At 30.8% G+C, this 7,238-nt stretch overlaps 1 long non-coding RNA gene across 1 annotated transcript; it reads left to right on the plus strand.

Moving 5' to 3' along the window:
* Positions 1-4,852: 4,852 nt before the first annotated feature.
* On the plus strand, positions 4,853-6,688 carry LOC134709836 (uncharacterized). Its single transcript, XR_010106061.1, has 3 exons — positions 4,853-4,948; positions 6,182-6,273; positions 6,485-6,688. It is a non-coding gene; the product is annotated as an uncharacterized LOC134709836 (long non-coding RNA).
* Positions 6,689-7,238: the final 550 nt, after the last annotated feature.

Genomic DNA, 7,238 nt, shown 5'->3' on the forward strand with positions numbered 1-7,238 from the left:
TATAACCCTGGTCCACCAATAATTAAAAAAAAGTAAAAAAAAACGCTATGTTTGCATATTGCTTGGAGTGCAATATTCCAATAAAAATAAACTACTCTTATATACCTATATGAAGTTATTTTCTGTCAGAACGTCAGGTCATTCTTTTTCAGAATCAACCTGGACGATACCATGTTTCAATGGTATATATGCTCCAAGGCATAAAATAATGACCTGTGAAAGGTTATTATTTTCCTTGATAAACATGCAATCTATGATTTACTTCAAAAATGTATTCGTCTAATAGTTTTTTGCTGCCGATTTGGAAATTTATTTTCTAAAGTTCAACCGATGATAGATGTAAAAGAAACCGTCAATGTAGACCCGCAATTTACTTTTAGAAACAAATATTTCATACATGTTCAGAACGATACACACTGAATAGGATATCATACTGTGACCTACATGTATTTATATTCGTCTTCGTGTCAGTTCGTAACTTTTAAAAATTTATGTATACCTTTTACTCTATCAAATGATCAACTAATAAAATAATCTTATATTTTATTGAATGACATTAACGTAACTCACGAAAGGGTCATGTGCGGAGGGTATATAATTTTATCCTGATTATCTTTTAATAAAATGTTTTGCTATTCGAAAGACAATCTTTCTGAATTTTTCATTCGATTCAAGTAAAATGGTTAAATAAATAACAACTTTTCCGCGATAGAAATAACATAACAAAACGAGAAAAAAAACCTTTTCCATAAGCTAAGTGATACAATAAATAACTTACAATGTGTCTTGTATTTGTCATACACCGTTATCGGATGGTAACAATACATTCGTGTCTTACTTCATGCAGTTACAGTAATATTTTTATTGTGTATAGATAACCATTTTTAAAAGATTTATATCTAAATTATTTAGTGAGTTTTATTTCACATTTTAAATGAGCCGCAGGGCGTATTAAAACCTGAACGCATTAGAAAGGAATATCTAACTTAGTGTTTTTTCTGTACCAAAAAGTCGTACATTGTAAGATATGTTGAGTTGTTATCAATATGTATACGTTACACGATGCCCTTTACTTAATATATGTTATCGGTTTACATGTAAGAAAACTGATTGCTGGTTAGATGGTTGCTTAACGTCCAACGGCAAATATAAAATGCATGTTCGGGATACGAAAGAACCCAGCAGGCACTCAACGTTTAATAAACGTTGAAATGAGGTTGAAATGTGATCAACGTATATTCAACGTTGAAACAACGTAATATTTTCAACGTTGAGGAATAAACCAACATTCAACGTTGAATTAACGTTGATCATTTCAACGTTATAATTGGAACGTTGATTCAACATTGAATCAACGTTAACTTATTTACTCATAGTAGGCCTATATAAACAAAATCATTATCAGAAGGCAATATATGCATAACTGTAGAAGTATATATTTATAAAGAAAAGAATGAAAAAGAGTTTTGGGTTTCACAAAACAGTATAGTTCTAACAATTGGTCACTATTTCAACCTGAGTTTTGCGTCACCGTGACGGTATGAGAAAGGGGAGGGGGGAGGGAAGTCGTTTAAATTGATACTAAATTTCTAGGGAATAAGAAATATAATTTATTAATCTCATTTCACATAACTTTAATTTGAACATAAAGATAACATGTAAAGAAATTTAAAATAATTGATTATCAACAATGATCGCGATTTCTTTCATTCATATTTTCGCGGGATTTGAACAGGAAGTTGGGTAGCACTAATGACTGGACCGAATGACAGGACCAAATGACAGGACCAAATGAAAAAAGCTAATAACTTTTTTGTTATTCATAGGATTGATCTCAAATTTGAAATATAATAAGATGTCACCATTTGAAATTCAAAATAAAAAAAAAAATATATAAAATTTTATCAGAAACTTGCAAAAACGTGACCTGACCATCGATAAGTAGCACTAATGACTGGACCGAATGACAGGACCGAATGACAGGACCAAATGAAAAAAGCTAATAACTTTTTTGTTATTCATAGGACTGATCTCAAATTTGAAATATAATAAGATGTCACCATTTGAAATTTAAAATTAAAAAAAAATATATAAAATTTTATCAGAAAGTTGCAAAAACGTGACCTGACCATCGATGACAATGACAGGACCAATATCGAGAATGACAGGACCAAATGATAATGCTAATAACTTTTTCATTTCTCGAAGATTTTGTTTCAAATTTGAAATTAAATTAGATTTCAACATTTAACACTTAAATATTAGTAAAAAAATAGAAAAAAAATACTTCAAATTTATTCATTTTAATTCAATTCATAAGCCAAGAATAGTTTTATTCCTTTTTTAACTTTGTGTATAATCTAAAGACTGATTCTGTAATATAATTTAAACTGTTTTGCTAGCATTCTGCATGACTTTTATAGTCATCCCAGGGTACAGGACGAGGACCTAGCTAGCAGTGTACCCCACCCTGAAATAAAAAAAAATAAAAATAAGTAGGATTACAAATGCAAATATATATAATTAGAAATATACATGTATCAACAAGAAATAAAACTGAAAACTTAAGATTATATCACAATAAAAAATACGTCTATGTTTGAAAGCATTTAAAAATAAATTATGTGATGGAAATAATCTTACCTGAAAATATAACTGAAAGATAATACATGTAAACTAGTATCAAACATATTTACAAACGCAAAATTCATAGACATTCGGGAAAATTTAAAACTAAAACAGGTATCCTGCACAAGGCTCGGGCATACCTCCAGTAGTCCACGAAAACTTTTATTTATTTTTATGAGATATTATAACTACCAAGACATCCTGCACAAGGCACGGGCATACCTCAAGTAGTCCACGAAAATGTTTATGTATGTTTATTAAAATATTTAAAACTACCAAGATATCCTGCACAAGGCACGGGCATACCTCAAATAGTCCACGAAAATGTTTAATTTATGTTTATTAAAATATTTAAAACTACCAAGATATCCTGAACTAATAGAAGTGGTAGCAGGTGTACTGTTAGGAGCGGAAGAAGGTGAGTGGTTAGAAGTGGCAATAGGTAAGCGGTTAGAAGTGGCAATAGGTAAGCGGTTAGAAGTGGCAATAGGTAAGCGGTTAGAAGTGGAAACAGAAGAGCGATGAGAGATGGAATCATGCGACCGGTTTAAGATGGGACCAGGTGAAGGATAAGAAGTGGAGGGATGCGAGCGGTTAGCCATAGGGATGGATGCATACTGACGGTTAGAAGTGTTAATAAGAGAAGACACAAGACAACATACCTCTGGAAGAGCAGGCCACTCTTCAATTACCTGAGTGTCAGCCGACACCTTTGGAGTTGGTGCTGGTGGAAGTGCTGGTGTTGGTGTACTGAGTAGCGCTCTCTTGTATGGTGCTTGGTCAAAATACTTGCCCTTGGCCTGAGAATGGCCACAAATAATCACTGGAAATGAAGACATGATTAGAAATGAACAATATGAAAAAACAACCAAAAAATATCCTAACATTTTTCTTTGTCTCAAATTATTAACACTAAATATTATATTCTATGTTTGTCTTTTCTCAATTAAATACAAAAATAATAAATATTAGAAAGTAATACAAAAATATTTGATATAAAACAATATAGTAATCCAAACGATAAAAAGCACTGGTTGTATAGCACTATGAAAACTTATGAAAGGGGAAAAAAAAGGCCACATATTTATAACTTGATGAGTTCTTTTAATTAAGTTCACTCAAATTTTAAAAGCTGACCAAGTTTCCTTTCTTCTTTTATTGAGACAATGATCACCAATTATCCATCTAATCAGTAATTGATTACATTGAATGTTTATTGATATTAATTAGATTAACAAGCCAGTAATCAAATTAGATCTAATCTAATTAAACTGATAATTAGATTAGTAGGGACAACGTGTGCATTGGCCAGATCACGTTTTATTACCTCAACTTTTTTCCACGGTGTATTGTTTTTATTTGATTATAAACAGTACTGATTTATGAAGTTTAAGCAAATCCTTACTGCAACAATATGTATTTTTATGTACAACGATCAGGACACCGTTGGTAGTCAACGTTGGTTATATCAATTTTTGGTTATCAAAAAATATTTTATTATTCTCGTATATTTATATTCTATCTTTAATTTGAGATAAATCATTTGAGAAATAAAAAAGAATTATTATATGATATTTATATATAAAAATCTAGCATTTTCATTAGGTCCTGTCATTGCCGAGGTTTGTCAGGTCATTGTCAACATGGTCAGGTCACATTTTCGCAAGCTATAAATATTTTTTCTCTCATTTTTTAATTATATTTATGTCAAACATGCTAAAGTCTTATCATAACTCAAATTTGAGATAAAAAAAATTGAAATGAAAAAGTTATCAGCATTTTTTTCGATCCTGTCATTGTCGATGTTGGTCCTGTCATTGTCGGTGTAGGTCAGGTCACGTTTTCGCAAGCTTTTGGAGAAAAATATTTATTTTCTTTTAAAATTCATGTATTAAATGTTGAAATCTAATTAAATTTCAAATTTGAAACAAAATCTTCGAGAAATGAAAAAGTTATTAGCATTATCATTTGGTACTGTCATTCTCGATATTGGTCCTGTCATTGTCATCGATGGTCAGGTCACTTTTTTGCAACTTTCTGATAAAATTTTATATATATTTTTTTAAATTTTAAATTTCAAATGGTGACATCTTATTATATTTCAAATTTGAGATCAATCCTATGAATAACAAAAAAGTTATTAGCTTTTTTCATTTGGTCCTGTCATTCGGTCCTGTCATTCGGTCCAGTCATTAGTGTAACCCCAGGAAGTTAGATTGCCCATGCGCATTATTCAAACACGCACCTTTCTGTATTTGAAAAAGAACAACAAAGGACGAAGTCGAAAGAGAAAACTTCCCGTTTATCACGTATATTTATGGTATGTAGATGTTTGTATGTGGCTATCACGGTTTGTTATATTTATGAATTGTGTTTATAAACTCTGAATTGGTATCATATTGCACAATTAGAGAAAATTATAACGTCAACAGTGTATTTCAGAAAACAGATCAGAACACATGGAAGGGCCATCATATATAATTTCCTCCAATTATACTATTTCTAAGAGCATTTAATGTGGAAAGCATATTTAGTTTCATTTTAAAGTTAAGGTAAAGATTGTTACAATTATTATGCTTAAAGATTCATATAAGAAAAAGCGGGGATAAGCATGTGTTTACATTATTTTGCTCATGTAAATTTCCCAACATGTTTATAGTCGCCGTCACGTAAAATTGGCACCATGATTTTTGTCAAAATTTTCTTAAATATCAATCGCGCTTACTCGAGACCATGTTTTTCAATTAGCGGAATAAAAATCCAATCCAAATATATACTACTGTCCTACCTTTTATTGTGTTTGCACTATAATCCTGACCTTCACAAAATCCAGGATTATTTTGTATGGTGGAATCCGACATTGTTATTAACGGAAGTGTTGCCGTGGAGTCCACGTGCTCTCAATTTTCTTGTGTCTCTCGGAGCTGTGCGTCATCTTTATGTAAAAAGCGCGGGAAATCGTATCATCAATGACAATGATATTACCAGAGAGTAACGAATGTTATGTAGTAAGGGATCCTCATAGAAACCAAGATGGCGGATTTACAATGAAAACAATCTTGAAAAATGTGAAGGTCAGGATTATACAGTGCAAACACAATAAAAGGTAGGACAGTAGTATATATTTGGATTGGATTTTTATTCCGCTAATTGAAAAACATGATCTCGAGTAAACGCGATTGATATTTAAGAAAATTTTGACAAAAAACATGGTGCCAATTTTACGTGACGGCGACTATACTTTATACTATATATATGCGATTCTTTTAGTTTAACTTAAAGGCTTGGTAAACCACATACTTTTTGACGATCATATTAAACAATGAATTTCAACTGGACAACAAAGTATTGAATTTGAACGATCATGGAAAATTGATACTTTTATTTTTACAAAAACAAGTCAGTCTGAGCCTAAAGTTACTGATCTTCAGGTGATCTCTGACTCTGTGTAATATGAGAAATGCATGTTTACATTAATGTGTACGTAACCTGGTTTTGAATGTTATAGCAGTCCATTATCTGATATCATGAACATGTATTATTTATTTTACAGAAGCTTGTCAAACAGATCAATGGCTAAAAGGCATCAAGTTGAGCAAAATTAAAATTCAGTTTTGGGAATTCCAGTCTTAAAAATCATCAACAGTAGGTTTTTTTGTCTGTATAGCTATATACCATTAGTGTTCAAAGATTAATCTTTTGTTTATTCTAATTTTGTTTACCTTACATACCATATTATGTTTGTCTTTATATCTAAGCTATTATAGTAAAGCTCTTTATTTTATGTTAATGGAATTGTGCAGTCATCAATAAAACAAACATCTTATATATATATATATAATCTGATTTTTTTCAGAGTTTAAATATACTGCAAGAGTAAAATGATGTCACTTGGAAATACATATCTGATAAAGACCTCTCCTGTTTAAAATTTACCGCTGAAAGATCCCGAGGTGGTGGACGAATGATGACATGCAATAAGGACAAAAAGAGACAAATATAACAAATAAATTTATAAAATAAATCTTGATTCAAAAAAAATATGATTGTATTACTATTTTTGATATTATTGTTCCTGAGTAAATAAGTATTAATGTAATGGTTTATGAGGGTAATATATACATTTATATAACATATATGTATATATAATCAAGGACCTTTGTTTTTTGTGGATAGTTGTCTGGTTAACAGTCATGCAGCATCTTCTTATTTTCGTAAATATTGCGATCATCCTGAACACACATTTGATCTAATAACGTCTTCACTCTTCCTAGATATATATATACTATTTTCAAGAAGGGTTTAACATTGGTTGGTCGTTTAATAAAAACTACTTTGAACTTGTGAGAATTGTTTAGAACTATTCAGCATCTTCTTTCCTTTCTGTGGTGTCAGGGAATAAAGTGCATGTCTTAGTTTTTATGCAAACTGTGCAAATTCTGCCAACAGGATTTTAAGATGTGACATTTATGGTCTAGATTATTGACTTTGTACAAGCACCAAATGTTGTTTAAAGTAACAGTTGATGTATTTATTTAGATGTCTTACATTTAATCTATTTTGTTCATATGTGTATTGGTGAGAGGGAAAAACATTTAAAAAAAAACCCA

Source organism: Mytilus trossulus, chromosome 1 (assembly GCF_036588685.1).
Source record: "Mytilus trossulus isolate FHL-02 chromosome 1, PNRI_Mtr1.1.1.hap1, whole genome shotgun sequence".
Taxonomy (NCBI): Eukaryota; Metazoa; Mollusca; class Bivalvia; order Mytilida; family Mytilidae; genus Mytilus; species Mytilus trossulus.